The sequence below is a fragment of the Vulpes vulpes genome, chromosome 2 (genome assembly GCF_048418805.1).
Source record: "Vulpes vulpes isolate BD-2025 chromosome 2, VulVul3, whole genome shotgun sequence".
Classification (NCBI taxonomy): Eukaryota; Metazoa; Chordata; class Mammalia; order Carnivora; family Canidae; genus Vulpes; species Vulpes vulpes.
Genome location: NC_132781.1, coordinates 163,865,302 through 163,879,238, shown reverse-complemented (window position 1 = coordinate 163,879,238; position 13,937 = coordinate 163,865,302).

Sequence of the window (13,937 nt, the reverse complement as noted above, 5' to 3'; positions counted from 1 at the left end):
TCAGCTGTGTTCTCCTCCCCCAGGAAGCCTCCCAGGACTGACCGGGGGCGGGACCTCTGTGTCCCCCCAGGTCTCCCAGCCCTGGCTGTGACAGGTCAGAGGCCTGGTTCCGGCCGGCTCCCGAGAGTTGTCTCTGTGACGAGCTGACCTTGTCCATCCAGTGAGCTGCCCGGAGCTGGGCAGGGGCTGGGGCGGGGCCCCCACGGACGGGGCAGTGGGGGCTCCGGCGTCCAGCATGTGGCACTGCCGGCCTGGGGCACCCGCCTGCCCCTCTGCCGCCAGCTGTCCGGCGGGAGGCTCGCTCCTGTCCCGTGAGTCCGTGAGCTGCGGTGGGGACAGCCCTGTCCCTGCAGACGTGGCCGCAGCGGCGGTGTGTCCCGGGGCACCGGGTGAGGCCGGCAGGGGTGGGGGCGTCGGAGACCCGAGCGCAGGCAGGTCCGGGGTGCCCGTGTCTGCGCCCTGTCTTCATGTGTCGGGCAGGAAGGCACAGCAGCCTCCTGGGGGACCTGCCGACCGGCGGCCCCGGGGACCTTCCTTGGCGTGTGGAGGGAAGACGAGGCTGGCGCAGGACCTCGGCAGGGGAGCTCCCCGGGCGCCCTGCGGGCCCGTGCGTGGCCGTGGGCAGGTGCCTGCCGTGTGCGGGCCGGTGGCTCCCAGACCCCGTCTGCGCAGCAGCCCAGTGGCGGGGCCTTACTCATCCCCGTCCTGGGGAGGGGGCGGCCGAGGCTCCGGGACACGAAGCCGCGCGTCAAGGTCAAGGTCCGGTGGCCGGAAGTGGCCTGAGTAGGACCCGACCCCAGGCCAGGTGGTGGCGAAGCTGATGCTTTCTTAGTGCCTGAAGTTCCCCCGTCACTTCCCAGGAGCTCGGGTTTCCTGGGGTCCTCATTTGGGCGCCTGGCCGGAGCTGGGCTCCGGGGGCTGGGGTGACAGGGCGCACCCAGTAAGCGTGTGTGGCACCTGCAGGGGCGGTGGGCAGGCCTGGGTGGGGGGGCGGTGAGGGGCTCCGGTCCCAGGGAGCGAGTCCGGAACACAGACAGCCCCGTGTGGCAGACGAGGGGCGGCCCCAAGTCGTCCCGGGCTCCTGAGCCAGGTCCCTCTGCCCCGCAGTCATCCCTGTCCCCCGGCCCCGGGCTGGCTGGTGGGCGTGTGCTCGGAAACTTCGAAGTCGGTGAAGATTGGGAAATTGTACCAGGGGAAAGATGATTTCTTCCTTCTTTTGATTCAGGGAAAGGGAAAACCTACCGGAAAAATGAGGTCAGTGACTTGGGTGCCGTGTGCTCCCTGCTGACGCGGTCTCGCGTGCTGGGCGCCGCGTGGGGAGGTGGCTTCAGGGCCACGCGGCGTGTCCAGCCTGGCAGGGCGCTGCCCCCCGTCGCTGCCTGGCCGCTCTGGCTCCCAGCCGGGCCTCGGTAGGAGAAGATCCTGGGCCGGGCCAGCTGGAAGTGTGGCGGCCCCCCGACCCGGCCTGAAGCAGTGGGGTGCCCAAGAGGCCCATGTGCAGCACCAGTCGTGAGCCCTGGAGCTCAGAGCCGCGTACAGCCCCTGCCTCGCAGAGGACAGACGGGGGACCAGGACCCACAGACAAGGGACGTGTCTGAGGTCACTGGCCTCTGAACTAGAACCCGGGGTGCTGGTGCTTTAAGTACCAAAACAGGGGTGCCATGGGGTGTCTAAGTGACTTCGGCTCAGGTCATGATCCCGGGGTCCTGGGATCAAGCCTCCCTGCTCTGGGGGAGCCTGCACCTCCCCACACACTTTCTCTCTCTCTATCTCTGTCTCAAATAAATAAAATCTTAAAAAACATATATTAAAATGAAAACCAAAATCCTTAATATAATTTGGAAGTAAATATAATTTGGGAGGGGGAACTGAATAAACAGAGCCAAAGTAAAGGAAAATAGTAAAAATCGTGCATGATTCCAAACCCCTTATAATAACCATTTCAAAATGTGGGTTTCTTTCTTTTAAATAATTTGTAAAAATTAACTTCAGTGATTTATTAACAAAATAAAACTTCTCCACCCATGGTTGTAACCCTTATGGGTCTTTGTCCGTAGCCCTCCTCACACGGGTCCAGACATTTCTATCCCACAATTATAAGTCGTTAGCCCTTCAGGACGGGGACCGTGCACCTGAACCTCACCTCTGTGGAGCCGCCCTGAGGGATCTGCTCCTAGTGATTCTGCATGGAACTTCTAGAGCGTTCCTGCTTTTAGTTCTTACCTTTTTTCTTTTAGTTCTTATTCTTTTTTTTTTTTTTTAAGATTTTATTTATTTATTCACGAGAGAGACAGAGAGAGGCAGAAACACGGGCAGAGAGAAAAGCAGGCGCCCTGAGGAGAGCCCGATGCGGGACTCGATCCCAGGACCCCGGGGTCACGCCCTGGGCAGAAGGCAGATGCTCAACCACTGAGCTCCCCCAGGCATCCCTATTCTTTTTTTTTTTTTTTAATTTTTAAAAATTTTCAAGTCATCTCTATATCCAACATGGAACTCGAACTCGTGACCCCGAGATCAAGAATTGTGTGTTCTATTGACCGGGCCAGGCAGGCACGTCTCTTGCTCTTTTATTTTACACAACAGACCTGCTCCTTCTCAAAATCTGTGCTGTATTAGGGAATCACCTTTGACTATTTCAATTTTAAATGACGTGCATTATTCTACGTCTCCGGGATCCTGGATCCAGACCCTGGGATCTTAGGGTTCTGGGGACGGACTCAGGAGTGAGCCAGGTTGGGGGGGGTGGGGCAGGCCTTTCCAAGCGCCCTTCAGATCAAGTCGCTGCCCTTGGGTCTCTTTCTCAAACTAGCTTTCTGTCCTAACAATCCTCGTTACCGATCGTTCGCTGTGTGCCAGCTGCTTCTCACGCATCCTCATGTTTGCTCTCCCGAGTTGCACCGCAACTCCCGAGGCGGGTGCAGTTCTCACTGCCATTCTACAGATCAAGGAGCTGGGCTCAGAGAGGTGTAGTGACTCTTCCACGGTCACCTGGCCAGCGAGTGGCAGAGTTAGGATCCAGAGCCCAGCGATGAGAAAACTGTTACCTTTCCATCTAAAATTCTACTGGAACAAAGAGTTTTACAGCCAAAAAGAAAAAAGAAAAAAAAATTTTGCCAGTCTCTGGTTTAGCTCATTTTCAATTTTTTTTTCAATGCCAAGACTTCCTATAGAGATGGCAAGAGACCCCCGTGGGCTGGAGACATCTGGGAGGGCTTCAAGGAGGAGGTGGGGTTGGAGCGAAGCCGTGAAGGATGGCTTCACATTAGAGGAGGAAAGCATCGCATTCTGAGGTGACGGGGTTTATGCCCAAACCGCCCCGGGGTCCAGGCGGGAGCCCTCTGGGAAGGCACGGAGATGAAGCCTTTGGGAAGGTGAGGTAAGGACAGGTTCAGAAAAGCTACTTTCTCTAGGAAAAGGCCAAGGATGTGACAGCTACGGGCTTTGCCTGCTGGCGGGGCTCGATTGAAGAGCTGGGGCCACCAAGCGGGTATCAGCTCCGGGCGATGGGGGAGGTGGGCCCCGAAGTCCACGTCTTCCTAAGGGGCGGCCTGGAGAAGGTCTTGCTCGGGCCGCAGGAGAAACCCCGGGGCCTCCACCACCGAAGGGGAGCCGCTGCCGGCGAGTGGTAGGCCCCAACCCAGCAGGCCGCTGCCTCGGCCTCCGGCAAGTCCCTTGGGAAACGGAGTTTTTCGGACTTGGAGGTTCGTCCTGTATCCATTTGTTCTATGTTACGGTTTCCCACTCTGCTGGCTGAGTGGACTTGGGTGAGCCGCGTGAGGTCATCTCTTGGATCACGCCATAGGGCCACCAGGCTCCGCCGTTGAGCTCACCCGGAGAGACGGCAGGGATCAGAGGGAGCCAGGGGTGCGGAGCGGCGGGTTGCGGGGGGCTGCTGGCGCCCATCACCCGGCCACACCCGAGTGTCCAGAGGAAAATCAAAAAACATATAAAAAGACATAGAAGATGCTCCCAAAAAGCGCAGGACACGGCGTGGTGACAGTGCGATGCATCGGAGCTGCCGGGGTGTCAGTTGCCTTCCAACGGTCACCTATGAGCTCAGCGCGAATCACAGCCGGCGCTTGAAGAGGCTGCAGGTGAATTTCGGGATGTGTAGGGAAGAGCGAACAACCCTATATAAATCGGTCAGTTTTGAAAAAGAAGAGCAAGGGGGCCTCACTCTACAGGATACTAAGCAGTCGACAAAGCTCTACTAATAAAGACCATGTGGGACCATCCCAGGAGCAAGAAGACCAATGGGGCAGGAGATAATCCAGCCATAGAGCCTTGTAATTATGATCGGGGATTACGGGATGGGCTCTGGCCAGTGGGAGAGGACAGACCAGCTCACTCTGGAGAAAGTCGACTCTAGATTTTACACACCATGACCAATTTGGTTGGATTAAAGACCTCGATGGAAGATATAAAAATCATAAAGTGAATGAGAAGAATTATGGAAAAGTACCTCTCTATCCTAGGGTTAGGAAGTACCTTTTTGGGTGGGAGGGGAAGGACCTTTTGATGGAGATCCAAATGGGGGAAAAAATGGTTTATCTTATTCCATTAAAAAGAAAGACTGTATATATATATATATTTCCAACAGCCATAAGCAAGAACAGCAGGCCAATGAGAGAATGAGGGAAGTGTTTGTGATGTCTAAAAATGACAAGGGATTAATATCTAGAATATACAGGGAATTATTGCAAATCTACAAGAAAAAGACAGGAAATAATAGAAATACGGTCAAAGGATGTGAATCGGCAGTTCACAGAAGGGGAAACCCAAATGACTAACAAGTACTGAAGAGGTGCTCAAACCCACGAATGTTCAGAGAAATGCAAATGCAACCAGAGTGGGTTCCACTTCACACCCATCCAATTGGGCAAAATCAGGGTGCTGGCTGACGGTGAGGTGGGGGGGGCGTGAGGAAGTGGGACCCTCTCACTCTGGCCGGTGGGGCCGTCCTGGGGCGACTTCCGGCAGGATCTGGGAAATAGGCACACGCTTCCCCCCACCCCGGACCCAGCAGTCCCGCCGCAGAGGAATCCAAACCCCCCACCGATGCCACGGGACGCCCTGTGGAGCTCAGCCTGGGACGGGAAGGGGAGCAGAGATTGGGGAAAAAAGGAAGCAGGCGCAGAGCTTTGCTTGGAAGAGTGGGATCCGCTGAACCCCTCGGTGTGAGGCCCTAAGAGACAGCCAGAGAGGAGCCGGCAAGACAGGGCCCATTCACAGCCGCTGGCAGGTTGTGAGCTACCTGGGAACTCCGTACAGCACGGGGGGGAACTCTGTACAGCACGGGGGGGCCTGTTGGGGGGAGCCCTCCTGCCCAGGCCAGAGCAGCCCGTCTGTAACAGGGTGGAGAACTCCGAGGGGGCCCAGGGGAAGCAGGGAAACTGAGGCCGGGGCTCGGTGTGTCCGCAGGGCAGAAGGGGGCCATTGTGTCTTTGCCTCTGTAAGGAGAAAGTGGGGACCAGCTGCTTCCCAGCTCCCCTGGGCCCGAAGGGGAGACAATGAAACCGGGCGAGGAGGGGGTTTTGGAGAGCAGCGTGGCAGCCAGGTGGCCGTTAGGAGGTTGGGGACCAGAGGGTCCGAAGGGTTGGGGGGTTCTGGGGTCCGGAGACTTTGGGGCCCTCATCCCTCCAGTGAGAAGGATGTTCTCAGGGCCAGGGCGAGGCTGAAAGCAGGGAGGAGAATTGAAAGCGCTCTGACAATATGAAGGGCTATAAAAGGAAACCCACTGACAAGATCAAAGGTCCTCGCACATGGGGCACGTGGGAGTCCCACAGGCCGCCGGTGGGAGTGTAACCGGGTACAGCCCCTTGGAGAGGGATTTGGCAGGACCTAGTGAAAATGAAAATGTGCAAACCCCACCGCCTGGCAGTTCAACTTTCTAGGTTTATGACCGAGGAGTCTAGGAGGAGCTCCATCCTGTGCTTCGGGGAGGCAGGCCCAAGGATGGGGATCCCCCAGCAGGGACCGGGCGGAGCAGAGCCCAGCCCCCCACCGTCCCCACCCCTGGCCGTCCCTTTGCAGGGACCGGGAGCACCGTGTGGGGCGAGCAGGCGGGCAGCAACACGCAGCAGGTGCAAAGAACAGAGCCAGGCCTGAGCTCATCACACGGAAAGTTCTCAGAAACCCATGCCAAGGGGAGGGGAAGCGAGGAGGGGCAGAAGGTGAGCCCGGCTTTCTGCCGCTGGCGGAGCTGCAGAGGCCCGGATAGAGAACGGTCCTCCCTGTTGTTTGTGTCAACCCGAGGGCAGAGAAGGGACTAGAGAGACGTAGGCACACTCAGAGCACCAGCTGCCTCGGGGAGCCGGAGAAAGGATGAGAAGTGGGAGTCAAGCTGGGCTCCGGTCTTAGTGATAAAAGCTGGGCGAAGCAAAAATAATTCCACAAAATCTGAGAACCCAGTGTTCAGTGTGTATATATGTAATTGGTGTCTGTGCAGCTTTTCTAGGTGTTGGGGACCCAGGGGGGAGCAAAGCAGTCAAGGTTCCTGCCCTCTCGGGAGAGAGAGAGACGATACACAAACAGAAATTATATGACGGCGAAGCAGAGGAGCAAAGCAGCTGTGTTAGGGGGTCAGGGCAGCCTGTCTGAGGAGGTGACATTTGAGCAGAGCTTGGACGGAAGAGAGGAAGTGAGTCATGCAGGTATCTGGAGGAAGGGTGATCCAGGCGGAGGGAACTGCAAGGGCAAAGGTCTGGTGGGAACGTGCTCTGCGTGTTCAGGACCAGGCAGCAGGGCGGAGGGCTGAGGTGTCCCGACAGGAGGTCGGAGAGGTGCGAGGACAGCCTCGGATGCTGACTTTGGTCAGTTCGGGGAGTGCGAACGTGGCTGTTTCTGATTGTGTGCTTTTTAATTAAGAAAAAAAAAAATCTAAACAAAAATAATGGGAGGTGAAGAGTGAAAAGAGAGATGGGTGCAGCAGACGGCAAGCCGGGCGCTGCGGCAGGAGAAGGGCGGTCTCATCAGTGGGGTCCTGCGGGGCCCAGGCGCTCCCACGGCGGGCGCACCCTCTGCGGACCCTGGCAGGCGGGGATTCGAATCCAGCTCAGCCCCGCTCCAGCCCTCCTCCCCACGATCAGGACATCAGGATCCTCCAGGCAGGACAGGAGGGGCTTGCGGTCCTCGTCCACAGCCAGCCGCGGAGCGGGGGACCGTGTGTGGCTCCCGGTTCCCCGCCCAGCACATTGGTGGCTGGCTGCTGGGTCAGGCCCGCGTGCAGGGCACACTCCCCGTGAACACGGGGCCCTTCCTGGGCAGCCGCCATCAAGCAGAGGCAGCCCTGAGGATGAGATCAGCCTCCCCCCCACCATCTAGCTCACAGCTCCCTTGGGTTAGAGACGATTAGAGAAGGTTAGAGACCGGGAACAGGGGGCCGAGGTCACACAGGGAGGGGCTGCAATGAGAAGTCCCGGAAGTGTAGCTGGCCCCACTTGTGGGATTTAGAAACCGGGGTCTTCAGAAGGGTCGGGGCTGGTTTGGGGCTTGGTTCTGGAGAAGAGGCAACTTAGACCAGGGAGGTTCGGGCGGAGTTGGGGGAGGAGGGGGAGGACCGGAGGCTCTCTGGGTTCCCCTCTGCCCTGCGGCCTGGGCGTCCTCCCGAGGGCCCTCCTCTCCTTTGGAAGGACGCTGGGGCGGGGGCTGCTCTGTAGGGCCAGCTTAGCCCAAGTAGCCCAAGCCATGGCCCTGGGCTGGCAGGAGGCGACAGGGAGGCAGTTCAGGGCTGTGGCTAACACCAAGTGTTACTTCCTGTTCGTGATTTTAGGACATGAGTCATCAAGGGGCTGGCCCGGAGCATTATAGGGCGCTGAGATAAGCAGGGCGGTGGGAGGAGAGAAGGGCGCTGGCCCTGGCGGTGGGCCCGGCTGGGTTGTGGGGGGGAGGGCGGCAGGCTCCCCTGCAAGACAGGATCCCGTGGGGCCCGGACCAGGTCAGAAGGAGCTGGCTTTGCAGCCAGTCCCGAGACCTCCCCCGAGTGTGAGCTGCCACTCCCCACCCAACCACAGCTCGGCCTTCCAAACCGCCCCGGCCACAGCACCTGCTGCAGCTAAACCCTCTGTGTTTCCCAAAAGGTAGCCGTTAGTCACCTGAGGCCCTAGGCCCTCCACAGACACGGGGCCCAGGAATCTGCATGTTGAACAAGCCTTGCAGGTGACTCTGATGCTGGCCGAGGCTGGAGAGCCCTTCCTCCAGACGCCTGGCACACAGGGGGTGCCCAGTAAGTGTCCGTGGGCAGCCGGGCTGTTCTTGGGCCCGGTGCCTTCCACTAGCCCTGCCTGCAAAGCAGAGTCATCGACTTGGGGGTGTGACATGGTGGGGGGCCCTGCGAGGGCCGCAGGCTGCACTGGGTAGGGAGGAAAGGCTCCGGGGAGGCCCACGCCGAGGACATGCAGCCAAACTACCCACACAACCCCTGCGTCGTGGACCCGCGGGCCCCGGTCCCGTCTGCAGGAACCTGCGTGTTCCCCGTTACCCAGGAGCAAAAACAGTGGGGTTTCCTGCGCTGTGGGGCTTTGCGGGCTGAGCCCTGCACGGCCTGGGAGGGATTGGGACGGACCAGCTTCCTGGGTCTCGACTCTGACATCCGCTGGCTCGCTCACTTCTGCACCCCCCTCTCACCTCCCGTGCACACTCGTCGCATCACGTCGTACAACCTTACTGGGCCCCTTCCTCTGTGTATCACCCGGTCACCGGGGGAAAGCAGGGCCGTGACCAAACCCCTCTGTCCTCCAGGACCAGCCAGTCCGGTGGCGTGAGGCGCAGCCCACTGCTCAGAGCTTGTTGGCCGCGGGGGCGGCTCGGCTGGAGCGCGGTGCCCTTCACGCGTGTAAGCTCGCCCGGGAGCTGGGCCCCTGCGCGGCAAGGCGATGTCTGCAAGTCACTGGGCCCAGAGGCGACTCTCCATAACTGCTAGTATCACAATTACTAAGAGAGGAGAGGGACGTGTAAGCAGCCAACCTACGGAGGCGAGGGTCTGCGGAAGGCCCGTGCAAGCGCCGAGCCCTGTGCTGAGCCCTGCCTGGCTCGCTGGGATGTGGTTAAGGGCAAGTTTCACAAGAGGGAGCTGGGCTTCGAGCTGAAGGTGATCGAGTAGGTGATCACCAAGCAGATGGAAGGGGAAGGATCCCCGGGCAGAGCAGTGCCCGCAGACCAGGGCACGGAGGAGAGGACTCAAGGTCATCCTGGGAGTCCAGGGTGGTTAGAGTACGGGGCCGGGAGGACGTGCCTCGCAGACGGTCTGGGCCGGGATGTGCAGCCTCCGGCATCTCGCTCAGAGACTGAGCTCAATCCCGAAGGCCGCAGGGAGCCACAGGCCAGGGCGCCGAGGACCCCGGGCGTTCTCAGTGTTGGCGCCGCGTACATTTTGGGCCGGATGCTTCTCTGGTGTGGGGCTGCCCTGTGTGTCCTAGGACATCTACCGCACCCTGGCCTCTGCCCACCGGACGCCAGCGGCACCACCCTGCCCTGCAATCGTGACAGTCCCAAACGTCTCCAGACATTAGCAGACGTCCCTTGCTGGGCAGGGGCCAAACATCGCCCCTTGATTTCAGGTACTGAGTCACGGGGAGACGACATGACCGCCTCGTGCTTCTGCGAGCTGGCCCCGACCACCACGGAGAACAGGTTAGAGGGCCGGACAGGTTAGAGGACCAGGTGGGAGGTCCCTGGAGCATCACAAGTGAGAAATGGCCAAGGGCAAAGCCAGGGCTGGTCTGTGAGGCAGTAGGAAAGGGCGATCCAGACTGGGGCCGGGTGTGAAGGGGGCTCCTGTGCTGTCGCTGACGTTTACCAGCTTCCCGGTGGCAGGTACAATGTGGTGGGTGCCAGGATCAAACCCCACCTCGAAGAGAGAGCTCCGGGCCACCTGTGCAGTTGTTCTGACAGACTGAATGCCACGTGGTTCGCCCAGCATTTGCCATTGCCCATCCCCAGGCAAAGAAGATGCTGGGGTTGGGGACACCTGGGGGGCTCAGCGGTTGAGCGTCTGCCTTCCGCTCAGGGTCCCAGAATCGAGCCCCGCATCGGACTCCCTGCAGGGGGCCTGCTTCTCCCTCTGCCTGTGTCTCTGCCTCTCTCTGTGTGTCTCTCAGGAATAAATACATTTAAAAAACAAAGAAGAAGGGATCCCTGGGTGGCGCAGCGGTTTGGCGCCTGCCTTTGGCCCAGGGCGCGATCCTGGAGACCCGGGATCAAATCCCACATCGGGCTCCCGGTGCATGGAGCCTGCTTCTCCCTCTGCCTGTGTCTCTGCGACTATCATAATGTGACTATCATAAATAAATAAATTAAATAATTAAAAATAAATAAAATAAAAAATCAAGAAGAAGAAGATACTAGGTTTGGAGATTCCAAGAGAAGGGATTTGGGGAAGGGTATGGCCATTGTGCTGAGCGCCCCTTGCTGCCTCTTGAGGTAGGGGGTGCTGCCCTTTATCTTGGGCGAAGCCGCCTGGGGGGTGCTTGATATCCAGAGTTTAGGGCCCACAAGACTGATAGGAGATCCTTGCCTGCCTTGTGCACTCCCGAGTGCCCAGGACCCCACGTAAAGGTGTGTGACGTGAGTTAGAGCCTGAGGCTAGATGGGCCTGAGGTGGCCGCCCTAGAGCAAGACAGGATGCATGAGGTGTGAGTCAGGCCGCTGCAGGCAAAGGGCAAGGGGCCACCGTGGACTCCAGGTGAGAAGCCAGCTTCGGGCCATCTCTAACCCAAAGGGCTTCCTCTGGGAGCAGCACCTCAGCAGGAGAGGCCTGGAGGACCCCCGTTTGTGTTGGAGACAAGGGGATGTAGACAGTGGTGGGCAGCAGGAGGCTCGGGCATCTCTAGTGCAGGTGGGGGGGTGCTGTGGTCACAGGAGTCATCCAGAAAGCCTTCAAGGTCCCCACGAATGTGCCTCCAGAGAATGAGCCAGAAACTGCTTCCAAGAGGCCCCAGTGGGGGGTGGGGGGGTGCGACAACTGTAGCTGCCATGGAACAGCTCCCCAAAGCCTCTCCCCAGCCACGCCTGGCAGGGTCAAGACAGAAGTCACCAGATCCTCCCCTCCGAGGTCGTTTCTGAGCTGGGTTCAGCCGGAGAAGGGGAGAAGCCCCCCTAAGAGACTGGAGCTCTGATGGGTTCCCAGGACTTGCCGAGGTGCGCGAACGGGCTCCGGGGGCGCCCGAGATCCCACGCAGAGGCCAGACCGGGCGGCGGGCCTCGTCCCTCGTGCCCGTGCCAGCTGCTGGCCTGCGCTCAGAGCAGCCTCGGCCCTGCACCTGCCCTGCTCTCTGGACACTGGGCTGACCCCACAAACTCCGTTTCCCAAGTCCCTTTGTCAAAATGTTTTCCATCTTAGGTTCAGCCGATGGGAGGCACTGGTGGGAGGTCAGTGCGAGGGCGGGAGGGGGAAGCCGGGCTGTCTCCCTCCTTTGTGCTTCTCCTGGGGTCTCCTGCAGTGGCTCCGTGTCCTCCACGGTTCCAGATTCCCCATGCTCCGGCTCCTGGCCCCTGAGGTGCCACCTCCAGCCCCAGGGGTGGCGGCGGTTCTGAGTGGCTAATCTCAGGGTTCTCTCCCCTTCCCATACTTGTTCTTTTAATTCCTCTAACATTTTTATTTTTTTATTTTTATTTTTTTTTTTTTAATTTTATTTATTTATTAATGATAGTCACACACAGAGAGAGAGAGAGAGGCAGAGACACAGGCAGAGGGAGAAGCAGGCTCCATGCACCCGGAGCCCGACGTGGGATTCGATCCCAGGTCTCCAGGATCGCGCCCTGGGCCAAAGGCAGGAGCTAAACCGCTGCGCCACCCAGGGATCCCTCCTCTAACATTTTTAAAGAGATTTTATTTATTTATTCATGAGAGACACAGAGAGAGAGGAGAGACACAGGCAGAGGGAGAAGCAGGCTCCATGCAGGGAGCCCGACATGGGACTCGATCTGGGTCTCCAGGATCAGGCCCTGGGCCGAAGGCGGCGCTAAACCGCTGAGCCCCCCAGGCCGCCCTTTTTTTCCTTTTAAAGAGAGAGTGCTCGCACGCAAGTGGGGTTGGGGAGGTTGGGGAAAGGCAGAGGGATAGAGAATCTCAAGCAGGCTCCACGCCCAGCTGGGAGCCCGAGGTGGGACTCGATCTCATGACCCTGAGATGGAAATCAACCTGAGTGGAAATCAAGAGTTGGCCCTAACCGACAGAGCCACGTGGGCGCCCCTAAATACCCTTTATAGAATCACTAGGGAGAGGGTTTGCTTCCCTCCTGACTAGGCTGCACCCACCCCTTGGGTCCAGCTGATGGAGCTGGGCTGGGAGGGTGGATCCCAGGAGGATCCCCACGTTTAAGCGGTGAAGGTGCCGTTCACAGGGACGGGGAGCCATCGAGGGGAAGAGTCAGTGGGACCCACTGGGTTTGAGGTGTGTGCGGATCAGCCATGGAGAACCATTTGCCCCTGCTTCCACCAGGTGACACCCTCCTCCTGGTCTTCGGCTCTCTGTTCCGGATCAGGGAGTCCTCAAGACTTCCAGGTGGGACTTGTGGGGGCCAGAAGAAATCTTTAAGCCAGTTTTAGAGGCCGAGTCTCCATGTGGCGTTTGTGGGCTATGCTGGCCGCACCCTCAACATGGCCTTGCTCTCAGAAATGTTTGGGAACCAGGTAATTTCCCAGACTCCTGGTCAGGAGGTGGGATTTTCCACCCCACAGATCACTTCCCAGTTTCTCCTTCAGCACCCAGCAGCACCATCCTTGCCATGTCCACCATGGGGGTTGGTGGCCCAGAGGAGAGGTCCCTGAACCTGTCGGGCAGCCTGCCGTGGGGGGCACGGGGCGGGGGGGAACAGAGCAGTCTCCTTGGAAACGCCCTGTGTGCTGGGGGCGAGGACTCCCAGGGCTGGGGTCCACACAGGGCCAGCCCTCGCCCTAGAGTTGCCCCTGAAAGGAAGTGGGTGAAGATGGCAGCTCGAGCGGGTGCTCGGTGTGAGCCCAGGGAACCAGCCAGCCCTCCGGGGCCTTGGCCTGGGTCAGCTCCTCTTTGGGCCCCTCTCCTTCCTGAGTGGCTTTCTGCCCCGGCCTCTGTGCTCGCAGTCACCTGGCGGGGACTTCAGAAGGGAGGCAGGGCAAGGGCCCGCAGAAGGGCTGGAAGGATGTTTAAAGGTAGGTGTGCCCGGGCGTTCGCCGCGAGTGCAGGACCCCTGATCTCCCGCTGTCAGTTCACGCCCCACCCTGAGCGCACCCTACTCACAAGACATGTTTAAAGTGGGCAGCCGGGGGGCCCAGCGGTTTGGCGTCTGCCTTTGGCCCAGGGCCTGATCCTGGAGACCCGGGATCGAGTCCCACGTCGGGCTCCCTGCATGGAGCCTGCTTCTCCCTCTGCCTGTGTCTCTGCTTCTCTCTCTCTCTCTGTCTCTCTCTCTCCGTGTGTCTCTAATAAATAAATAAAAAATCTTAAAATGTTTAAAGGTAAGTGAGCGCATGAGTAGTGGGACTAGCGCCTAATAGAGCGCACAGCTATTAGGTCACAGGTGCATTTGGAGACAAACCGCGCCGTGTGCTCCAGACGAGACCGAGACCCAGACCCCAGACGGCTCTAAGGCTCAGAGGCTCCGGCTCCAGGTTCCCGAGGTTCCCGCCGGGCGCCCCGGGGTCTGGATTCCGGAGGAGCGGGAGGGGCCGCCCCGGCTCCGTCACCTTTGGGAGGTGACACAGGCCAGGCTGAGGGCCCGCGGGGGCCGCCCCCAACCCGATGGGGGAGACTCGGGGGCAGCGGGCCCTGGAGGGAGGCTGAGGGGTCCCTGGGCCGGGAGCGGCTGGCGCGGGCGGGGCCGGCCCGGCGGGTGGGTGGGAGGAGCCCGGGAGGGAGCGGGGCGGGCGGGGGCGGGGCCTGCCGGGGAGGGGCGGGGCGGGCGGGGCGGGGCCTGCCGGGGCGGGGCCTACAGGGGGCGTGGCCTCGAGGCCCCGCCCCC